The following is a 12,246-nucleotide window of genomic DNA, read 5'->3' on the forward strand; positions in this document are numbered from 1 at the left end:
GACCTGAGCGGGGAAGCGACACATGCAGGATATCGGGGCACGATCTTAGTGAGTCCCCGCACAGCGCATTATACACGGACAATGCACTTACATGCACCAGGAAGAAGAAGGTGAACTCCAGGGACCTGAGCGGGGAAGCGACACATGCAGGATATCGGGCGCACGATCTTAGTGACTCCCCGCACAGCGCATTATACATGGACAATGCACTTACATGCACCAGGAAGAAGAAGGTGAACTCCGGGGACCTGAGCGGGGAAGCGACACATGCAGGATATCGGGCGCAGGATCTTAGTGACTCCCCGCACAGCACATTATACACAAACAATGCACTTACATGCACCAGGAAGAAGAAGGTGAACTCCGGGGACCTGAGCGGGGAAGCAACATATGGAGTATATCGGGCGCACAATCTTAGTGACTCCCCGCACAGCGCATTATACACGGACAATGCACTTACATGCACCAGGAAGAAGAAGGTGAACTCCGGGGACCTGAGCGGGGAAGCGACACATGCAGGATATCGGGCGCATGATCTTAGTGACTCCCCGCACAGCGCATTATACACGGACAATGCACTTACATGCACCAGAAAGAAGGTGAACTCCAGGGACCTGAGCGGGGAAGCGACACATGCAGGATATCAGGGGCAGGATCTTATTGACTCCCCGCACAGCTGCATTATACACAAACAATGCACTTACATGCACCAGGAAGAAGAAGGTGAACTCCGGGGACCTGAGCGGGGAAGCGACACATGCAGGATATCGGGTGCAGGATCTTAGTGACTCCCCGCACAGCGCATTATACACGGACAATGCACTTACGTGCACCAGGAAGAAGAAGGTGAACTCCGGGGACCTGAGCGGGGAAGCGACACATGCAGGATATCGGGCGCATGATCTTAGTGACTCCCCGCACAGCGCATTATACACGGACAATGCACTTACATGCACCAGGAAGAAGGTGAACTCCGGGGACCTGAGCGGGGAAGTGACACATGCAGGATACCGGGCGCAGGATCTTAGTGACTCGCCGCACAGCGCATTATACACAAACAATGCACTTACATGCACCAGGAAGAAGAAGGGGAACTCCGGGGACCTGAGCGGGGAAGCGACACACGCAGGATATCGGGTGCAGGATCTTAGTGACTCCCCGCACAGCACATTATACACGGACAATGCACTTACATGCACCAGGAAGAAGAAGGTGAACTCCGGGTACCTGAGCGGGGAAGCGACACATGCAGGATATCGGACACAGGATCTTAGTGACTCCCCGCACAGCGCATTATACACGGACAATGCACTTACATGCACCAGGAAGAAGAAGGTGAACTCCGGGGACCTGAGCGGGGAAGCGACACATGCAGGATATCGGGTGCATGATCTTAGTGACTCCCCGTACAGCGCATTATACACGGACAATGCACTTACATGCACCAGGAAGAAGAAGGTGAACTCCGGGAACCCGAGCGGGGAAGCGACACATGCAGGATATCGGACACAAGATCTCAGTGACTCCCCGTACAGCGCATTATACACGGACAATGCACTTACATGCACCAGGAAGAAGGTGAACTCCGGGGACCTGAGCAGGGAAGCGACACATGCAGGATATCGGGCGCAGGATCTTAGTGACTCCCCGCACAGCGCAATATACACGGACAATGCACTTACATGCACCAGGGAGAAGAAGGTGAACTCCAGGGACCTGAGCGGGGAAGCGACACATGCAGGATATCGGGGCACGATCTTAGTGAGTCCCCGCACAGCGCATTATACACGGACAATGCACTTACATGCACCAGGAAGAAGAAGGTGAACTCCAGGGACCTGAGCGGGGAAGCGACACATGCAGGATATCGGGCGCACGGTCTTAGTGACTCCCCGCACAGCGCATTATACATGGACAATGCACTTACATGCACCAGGAAGAAGAAGGTGAACTCCGGGGACCTGAGCGGGGAAGCGACACATGCAGGATATCGGGCGCAGGATCTTAGTGACTCCCCGCACAGCACATTATACACAAACAATGCACTTACATGCACCAGGAAGAAGAAGGTGAACTCCGGGGACCTGAGCGGGGAAGCAACATATGGAGTATATCGGGCGCACAATCTTAGTGACTCCCCGCACAGCGCATTATACACGGACAATGCACTTACATGCACCAGGAAGAAGAAGGTGAACTCCGGGGACCTGAGCGGGGAAGCGACACATGCAGGATATCGGGCGCATGATCTTAGTGACTCCCCGCACAGCGCATTATACACGGACAATGCACTTACATGCACCAGAAAGAAGGTGAACTCCAGGGACCTGAGCGGGGAAGCGACACATGCAGGATATCAGGGGCAGGATCTTATTGACTCCCCGCACAGCTGCATTATACACAAACAATGCACTTACATGCACCAGGAAGAAGAAGGTGAACTCCGGGGACCTGAGCGGGGAAGCGACACATGCAGGATATCGGGTGCAGGATCTTAGTGACTCCCCGCACAGCGCATTATACACGGACAATGCACTTACGTGCACCAGGAAGAAGAAGGTGAACTCCGGGGACCTGAGCGGGGAAGCGACACATGCAGGATATCGGGCGCATGATCTTAGTGACTCCCCGCACAGCGCATTATACACGGACAATGCACTTACATGCACCAGGAAGAAGGTGAACTCCGGGGACCTGAGCGGGGAAGTGACACATGCAGGATACCGGGCGCAGGATCTTAGTGACTCGCCGCACAGCGCATTATACACAAACAATGCACTTACATGCACCAGGAAGAAGAAGGGGAACTCCGGGGACCTGAGCGGGGAAGCGACACACGCAGGATATCGGGCACAGGATCTTAGTGACTCCTTGCACAGCGCATTATACACAGACAATGCACTTACATGCACCAGGAAGAAGAAGGTGAACTCCGGGTACCTGAGCGGGGAAGCGACACATGCAGGATATCGGACACAGGATCTTAGTGACTCCCCGCACAGCGCATTATACACGGACAATGCACTTACATGCACCAGGAAGAAGAAGGTGAACTCCGGGGACCTGAGCGGGGAAGCGACACATGCAGGATATCGGGTGCATGATCTTAGTGACTCCCCGTACAGCGCATTATACACGGACAATGCACTTACATGCACCAGGAAGAAGAAGGTGAACTCCGGGAACCCGAGCGGGGAAGCGACACATGCAGGATATCGGACACAAGATCTCAGTGACTCCCCGTACAGCGCATTATACACGGACAATGCACTTACATGCACCAGGAAGAAGGTGAACTCCGGGGACCTGAGCAGGGAAGCGACACATGCAGGATATCGGGCGCAGGATCTTAGTGACTCCCCGCACAGCGCAATATACACGGACAATGCACTTACATGCACCAGGGAGAAGAAGGTGAACTCCAGGGACCTGAGCGGGGAAGCGACACATGCAGGATATCGGGCGCACGGTCTTAGTGACTCCCCGCACAGCGCATTATACACGGACAATGCACTTACATGCACCAGGAAGAAGAAGGTGAACTCCGGGGACCTGAGCGGGGAAGCGACACATGCAGGATATCGGGCGCAGGATCTTAGTGACTCCCCGCACAGCACATTATACACAAACAATGCACTTACATGCACCAGGAAGAAGAAGGTGAACTCCGGGGACCTGAGCGGGGAAGCAACATATGGAGTATATCGGGCGCACAATCTTAGTGACTCCCCGCACAGCGCATTATACACGGACAATGCACTTACATGCACCAGGAAGAAGAAGGTGAACTCCGGGGACCTGAGCGGGGAAGCGACACATGCAGGATATCGGGCGCAATGATCCTAGTGACTCCCCGCACAGCGCATTATACACGGACAATGCACTTACATGCACCAGAAAGAAGGTGAACTCCAGGGACCTGAGCGGGGAAGCGACACATGCAGGATATCGGGCGCATGATCTTAGTGACTCCCCGCACAGCGCATTATACACGGACAATGCACTTACATGCACCAGGAAGAAGGTGAACTCCGGGGACCTGAGCGGGGAAGCGACACATGCAGGATATCGGGCGCAGGATCTTAGTGACTCGCCGCACAGCGCATTATACAAGGACAATGCACTTACATGCACCAGGAGGAAGAAGGGGAACTCCGGGGACCTGAGCGGGGAAGCGACACACGCAGGATATCGGGCACAGGATCTTAGTGACTCCCCGCACAGCGCATTATACACAGACAATGCACTTACATGCACCAGGAAGAAGAAGGTGAACTCCAGGGACCTGAGCAGGGAAGCAGCACATGCAGGATATCGGGCGCAGAATCTTAGTGACTCCCCGCACAGCGCATTATACACGGACAATGCACTTACATGCACCAGGAAGAAGAAGGTGAACTCCTGGGACCTGAGCGGGGAAGCGACACATGCAGGATATCGGGCGCAGGATCTTAGTGACTCCCCGCACAGTGCATTATACACGGACAATGCACTTACATGCACCAGGAAGAAGAAGGTGAACTCCGGGGACCTGAGCGGGGAAGCGACACATGCAGGATATCGGGTGCACGATCTTAGTGAATCGCGGCACAGCGCATTATACACGGACAATGCACTTACATGCACCAGGAAGAAGAAGGTGAACTCCGGGGACCTGAGCGGGGAAGTGACACATGCAGGATATCGGGTGCACGATCTTAGTGACTCCCCGCACAGCGCATTATACAAGGACAATGCACTTACATGCACCAGGAAGAAGAAGGTGAACTCCAGGGACCTTAGCGGGGAAGCGACACATGCAGGATATCGGGCGCAGGATCTTAGTGACTCCCCGCACAGCGCATTATACACGGACAATGCACTTACATGCACCAGGTAGAAGAAGGAGAACTCCAGGGACCTGAGCGGGGAAGCGACACATGCAGGATATCGGGCGCAGGATCTTAGTGACTCCCTGCACAGCGCATTATACACGGACAATACACTTACATGCACCAGGAAGAAGAAGGTGAACTCCGGGGACCTGAGCGGGGAAGCGACACATGCAGGATATCGGGTGCACGATCTTAGTGAATCGCGGCACAGCGCATTATACACGGACAATGCACTTACATGCACCAGGAAGAAGAAGGTGAACTCCAGGGACCTGAGCGGGGAAGTGACACATGCAGGATATCGGGTGCACGATCTTAGTGACTCCCCGCACAGCGCATTATACACGGACTTTGCACTTTCGGTGAACTCCAGCGTCCGGGTAAGTAAATGTGCCCCAATGGGTATTTGCACAGTGGATTTATTAGTACAATGTTATAAATTGTTCAGACTTTCTTTTAAGCCCCCGATACCCAGTTGACCGGAATCGGATTTATATAGATCTTTTTTGGAATAAAACAACATTTTCGATGGTATTTACTAATAATATATAATGTATCAAACGGGATTATGTTCTACAAAGCCGAGTTCTGTGATGATGTCTGTAAGGGAAGGCCTTTGGTGTCGGATCTGACAATCCTCTCTTTGTATAATGATTATTTGATGCTGTTTACTATTCCGACTTTCATGCCGAAACCTGGATTATTAATGAGAGGAGAGAAAAGAGAGATCTAGACCCCAACACGTGTTGCTTTAAGGGACACTCCAGGAGATCCCCCCTTCCTATGGAGGCCGTACTCCTCTACTTTCTACATTGCAAGGGCTTTAATCTTTCTGTTCCCTCTGATGGTTTCGTTGCTTGTGATTGATCCGTCGCACTGCTGAGCGGTGCAGAAATCTCCGGCTGGGCTATGCCTGTCCTTATGGCGCTGTATGCACTGACCTCGTGACCTCCTAGCGGGAAATGCACTGACCTTCTGGGATATGCACTTCCCTCCTGCAAGGTTATGCACCGTCCTTCTGCATGGTAATGCGCTCGTCTACATTATCGCTCCTACTAGATTATGCAATGAAGGGATTTTCCCACAAACAGGTTGTATCCCCAGGATACGGGTACCGCAGGTCCATTTTGTTTGTCCTCTAGGGAGTCAGCCCAAACGTCTCATAGCTATCCCTGATTTCCGAAAATCTTGTCTTGTGCTCCATTTATTTTTGTGGGACTACTGGGTCACATCACAGGACATACTGACGCCAGGAGTCTCCAATACAGGGCAGCGGCACATGTAGGTCCCTTATTCTGCCACTGAGTCCATCAGTTTGTAATGGAAAAGCCCTTTAACCTTGTGCTAGGCCAATAGATGTCACTTACCTTCTCCCACCGCTCTTCAACTCACATGGGTCCATCCATTGGCATAGGAAAAAATCCTTTAACCTCCTGCAAGGTCACTAGTTGTCACTTACCTTCTATCACAACTCTTCAACTCACATGGGTCCATCAATCAGAATAGAAAAACCCCTTTAACCTTGTGCTAGGCCAATAGTTGTTACTTACCTTCTCCCACCGCTCTTCAACTCGCATGGGTCCATCCATCCATAAGGAAAAAGTCCCTGGCTCTATGGGAACCATCAGGGCTGGCACGAGCACTAGGCGTACCTGGGCAAGTACCGGGGCCTAGGGCTGCTGGGGGGCCCACATAAGGCTGTACATATGGAAATTATGGGGTTGCAGGGGCTGTACCTAATGAATTCATAGGGTTTGAATGGGCTGCATAGAAAATAACTATGAGGGGGGGGGGGGGCTGTTTGGGATGATAAACTGGAGAAAATTTAGGGAACAGAAGATTTTTTTTTCAGAATTTTTAATGCCACCACTTGAGCCTACTGAGGCTCTATCAACCAGGGGCCTACTGAGGCTCTATCAACCAGGGGCCTACTGAGGCTCTATCAACCAGGGGCCTACTGGGGTTCTATCACCAAGGGGCCTATTGGGGCTCTATCACCAAGGGGCCTACTGAGGCTCTATCAACCAGGGGCCTACTGAGGCTCTATCAACCAGGGGCCTACTGAGGCTCTATCAACCAGGGGCCTACTGGGGTTCTATCACCAAGGGGCCTATTGGGGCTCTATCACCAAGGGGCCTACTGAGGCTCTATCAACCAGGGGCCTACTGAGGATCTATCAACCAGGGGCCTACTGAGGCTCTATCAACCAGGGGCCTACTGGGGTTCTATCACCAAGGGGCCTACTGGGGCTCTATCACCAAGGGGCCTACTGAGGCTCTATCAACCAGGGGCCTACTGAGGATCTATCAACCAGGGGCCTACTGAGGCTCTATCAACCAGGGGCCTACTGAGGCTCTATCACCAAGGGGCCTACTGAGGCTCTATCAACCAGGGGCCTACTGAGGCTCTATCAACCAGGGGCCTGCTAAGGCTCTATCAGCAAGGGGCCTACTAAGGCTCTATCAACCAGGGGCCTACTGAGGCTCTATCAACCAGGGGCCTACTGGGGCTCTATCACCAAGGGGCCTACTGAGGCTCTATCACCAAGGGGCCTACTGAGGCTCTATCAACCAGGGGCCTACTGAGGCTCTATCAACCAGGGGCCTGCTAAGGCTCTATCAGCAAGGGGCCTACTAAGGCTCTATCAACCAGGGGCCTACTGAGGCTCTATCAACCAGGGGCCTACTAAGGCTCTATCAACCAGGGGCCTACTAAGGATCTATCACCCAGGGGCCTACTGAGGCTCTATCAACCAGGGGCCTACTAAGGCTCTATCAACCAGGGGCCTACTAAGGCTCTATCAACCAGGGACCTACTGGGGCTCTATCACCAAGGGGCCTACTGAGGCTCTATCACCAAGGGGCCTACTGAGGCTCTATCAACCAGGGGCCTGCTAAGGCTCTATCAGCAAGGGGCCTACTAAGGCTCTATCAACCAGGGGCCTACTAAGGCTCTATCAACCAGGGGCCTACTGAGGATCTATCAACCAGGGGCCTACTGAGGCTCTATCAACCAGGGGCCTACTGGGGTTCTATCACCAAGAGGCCTACTGGGGCTCTATCACCAAGGGGCCTACTGAGGCTCTATCACCAAGGGGCCTACTGAGGCTCTATCAACCAGGGGCCTACTGAGGCTCTATCAACCAGGGGCCTGCTAAGGCTCTATCAGCAAGGGGCCTACTAAGGCTCTATCAACCAGGGGCCTACTGAGGCTCTATCAACCAGGGGCCTACTGGGGCTCTATCACCAAGGGGCCTACTGAGGCTCTATCACCAAGGGGCCTACTGAGGCTCTATCAACCAGGGGCCTACTGAGGCTCTATCAACCAGGGGCCTGCTAAGGCTCTATCAGCAAGGGGCCTACTAAGGCTCTATCAACCAGGGGCCTACTGAGGCTCTATCAACCAGGGGCCTACTAAGGCTCTATCAACCAGGGGCCTACTAAGGATCTATCACCCAGGGGCCTACTGAGGCTCTATCAACCAGGGGCCTACTAAGGCTCTATCAACCAGGGGCCTACTAAGGCTCTATCAACCAGGGACCTACTGGGGCTCTATCACCAAGGGGCCTACTGAGGCTCTATCACCAAGGGGCCTACTGAGGCTCTATCAACCAGGGGCCTGCTAAGGCTCTATCAGCAAGGGGCCTACTAAGGCTCTATCAACCAGGGGCCTACTAAGGCTCTATCAACCAGGGGCCTACTGAGGCTCTATCAACCAGGGGCCTACTAAGGCTCTATCAACCATAGGCCTACTGAGGCTCTATCAACCAGGGGCCTACTGAGGCTCTATCAACCAGGGGCCTACTAAGGCTCTATCAACCAGGGGCCTACTGAGGCTCTATCAACCAGGGGCCTACTAAGGCTCTATCAACCAGGGGCCTACTAAGGATCTATCAACCAGGGGCCTACTGAGGCTCTATCACCAAGGGGCCTACTAAGGCTCTATCAACCAGGGGCCTACTAAGGATCTATCAACCAGGGGCCTACTGAGGCTTTATCACCAAGGGGCCTACTGAGGCTCTATCACCAAGGGGCCTACTGAGGCTCTATCACACAAGGGCCTACTGAGGCTCTATCACCTAGGGGCCTACTGAGGCTCTATCACCAAGGGGCCTACTGAGGCTCTATCACCAAGGGGCCTACTGAGGCTCTATCACCAAGGGGCCTACTGAGGCTCTATCACCCAGGGGCCTACTGAGGCTCTATCGCCCAGGAGCCTACTGAAACCTGGAGCCGACTGTGGGAGCCATACATCCACATATATGGATTTAACTTATGTCAACCAAATAGCCAACAACCCAACAGCCGAAAACCCGGAAACAATCGGCCGTCGACCATTGATCATAACAGAAAACACGTAAAGTCTCAGACAATCACTTGGGGCGTCAGCGCTGCATCGGGGAAGGCAGAGACTGGGTAGAAGTTGAATTAGATTTGGAACTTACTGAAATTCCTAACTTTTACATGATTAGAATAACCATTTCCTAAGGATCTAAATGTATCTAAATGTATGCAAGTGAATTCCTGCCGCTTAATCACAAAGCATCAGTTTGCTTCCTATCAGGCGACTTTTAATCATTGTGCAGAGCGACGGATATTTTCTCCTGCGCTGCAAGTTAATCAGGTTGGAGACTTCAAGGAGTGACAGACATGGCCCCAACCTGTATTATACCGGAGGTGCGGATCATTGTCAGGATTGTCAACTGTTATGTAAATCAGGATGTAACACTGACGGTGTGATGTATATATGTGTATATGTGATGTATGTATGTGTATATGTGATGTATGTATGCTGTATATGTGTATCTGTGTATCTGTTATGAGTATATGCTGTATATGTGTATATGTGTATCTGTTATAAGTATATGCTGTATATGTGTATCTGTGTATCTGTTATGAGTATATGCTGTATATGTGTATCTGTTATAAGTATATGCTGTATATGTGTATCTGTTATAAGTATATGCTGTATATGCATATGGTGCATAGTGTGCATTTACTATATGTCTGTATCTGTTATCTGTATATGCTGTTTGTACATGCAGTGTATGGTGTGTATATACTATATGTCTGTGTATCTGTGATGGGCATATGCTGTATGTAGTTAGGTTCCAGGATTATTAAATTACTGGTTAGGGTAGAGGCATGTAAATATTTAGGAAACCCACATTTAACAAAAAATTTTTCTATGTATCTATAGACTGTCTCAGACTGTCTCTTTCAGTGACTCTCTGCCTGTCACCGGCAGTCTCTTTCAGTGACTGTCTGCCTGTCTCCGGCAGTCTCTTTCAGTAATGTCTGCCTGTCACTGGCAGTCTCTTTCAGTGACTGTCTGCCTGTCTCTGGCAGTCTCTTTCATTAACGTCTGCCTGTCACTGGCAGTCTCTTTCAGTGACTGTCTGCCTGTCTCTGGCAGTCTCTTTCATTATCGTCTGCCTGTCACTGGCAGTCTCTTTCAGTGACTGTCTGCCTGTTGCTGGCAGTCTCTTTCAGTGACCGTCTGCCTGTCGACCATCATGGCTCAGCTTCCAACTGCCACAGCAGCAGAAGACAATGGCTCCTGTATATATTGGGTAATAAGTGGATTTTGGAAAGCTCAGGGTGAAAATTTTGGCTAAAAACATGGTCTAAGATGTTTGTGGAGTCACAGGCAACAACTGCGCAAAATTTGGTAATTGTAAATGTGACGGTGCAGATTCCTTTAACGGACATACATACACACATACATATATACATACACACTCACATACACCCACATACATACACTCACATACATAGGCACACACACATACATACATACACACTCACATACACCCACATACATACACTCACATACGTAGACACACACACATACATATATACATACATATATACATACACACACATACATACATACATACACACATACATATATACACACACATACATATATACATACACACTCACATACACCCACATACATACACTCACATACATAGGCACACACACATACATACATACACACTCACATACACCCACATACATACACTGACATACATAGACACTCACACATACATACACACTCACATACACTCACATACACCCACATACATACACTCACATACATAGACACTCACACATACATACATACACACTCACATACACCCACATACATACACTCACATACATAGATACACCACATACATATATACATACACACACATACATACATACATACACACATACATATATACACACACATACATATATACATACACACTCACATACACCCACATACATACACTCACATACATAGGCAAACACACATACATACATACACACTCACATACACCCACATACATACACTCACATACATAGACACTCACACATACATACATACACACTCACATACACTCACATACACCCACATACATACACTCACATACATAGACACACACACATACATATATACATACATATATACATACACACACATACATACATACACACATACATATATACACACACATACATATATACACACACATACATACACACATACACTCAGCTTTATATAGAAGGGAAGAAGGAGTGACAGCAGTATCCAGTTTCTTCAGTAATCGCAGTAATAATAGAATAGTCTTTGTGCTTCACCAGGGTCTGAATCGAAGAGAAAAGGAAGTTTCCATCCTTTATGAAGACTGAGAGGAATTTCAATTTCTAGAAGAAATCAGTGGCAGATCTCCTGTTATAACCTGCCATGAAGTAATGTAGAGAATATTTGACAAACGGCGAGGCAGCCAGGCATTGAAAGCTGGATATCTTCTTGTAGGCGTCTGCTCTGTAGATAAGTAGCCATAGGGCATAAAACATCTGCTTTTACTATAAATCACAAGCGCCACCTTTGTCTATCAGATGCAATTCCACTTACAACCAACCAATCAGGGGGGCGCTGTGGAATAAGCAGCCATAAGCAGTTCTGTATTACTCTTCTTTTCTAGTTTATTCATGTTCTCTATGTATCGTCTTCCAGTGATGACCTACAGACCACACACCACTGCTATCCATAGTGACCTGTAAATTCCAGGAAAAGTGGAGACATTCTGAGGACCTGTCACCACCTCACACACATGTAGATAATATCATGTAGGATCTTCTATACAGATTCAGGGGCGCTTTAAATTTTCTTTCTAGCCCCCACGGTTGCTGAGATATCAGCCCTTATATCTGACCACCATAAGCCACTCCACTGTCAGAGATGAGGAGATGGAGCAGAGGAGGGGGCGTGTGTTATCGTGCTCTTCTAATTGTCAGAGAAAAACACGCCCCCTCCCAGCACCTCCTCTCTGACAGTAGAGAGGATTATAATGGTCAGATATCAGGACTGATATCTC

General features: G+C 50.2%; 1 protein-coding gene and 1 long non-coding RNA gene across 5 annotated transcripts in view; one reads left to right on the forward strand and one right to left on the reverse strand.

Annotated features, from left to right (window-relative positions):
* CRTAC1 (cartilage acidic protein 1) overlaps positions 1–12,246 on the forward strand; it is a 503,192-nt gene that overhangs the window by 60,518 nt on the left and 430,428 nt on the right. The window lies entirely within an intron of this gene.
* Positions 11,508–12,246, reverse strand: part of LOC140105838 (uncharacterized) — a 101,049-nt gene continuing 100,310 nt past the window's right edge. The window contains exon 3 of the long non-coding RNA XR_011850652.1: positions 11,508–11,693. This is a non-coding gene — a long non-coding RNA (uncharacterized lncRNA). The remainder of the gene's footprint in view (positions 11,694–12,246) is intronic.

This window comes from Engystomops pustulosus, chromosome 11, assembly GCF_040894005.1.
Source record: "Engystomops pustulosus chromosome 11, aEngPut4.maternal, whole genome shotgun sequence".
Lineage (NCBI taxonomy): Eukaryota > Metazoa > Chordata > Amphibia > Anura > Leptodactylidae > Engystomops > Engystomops pustulosus.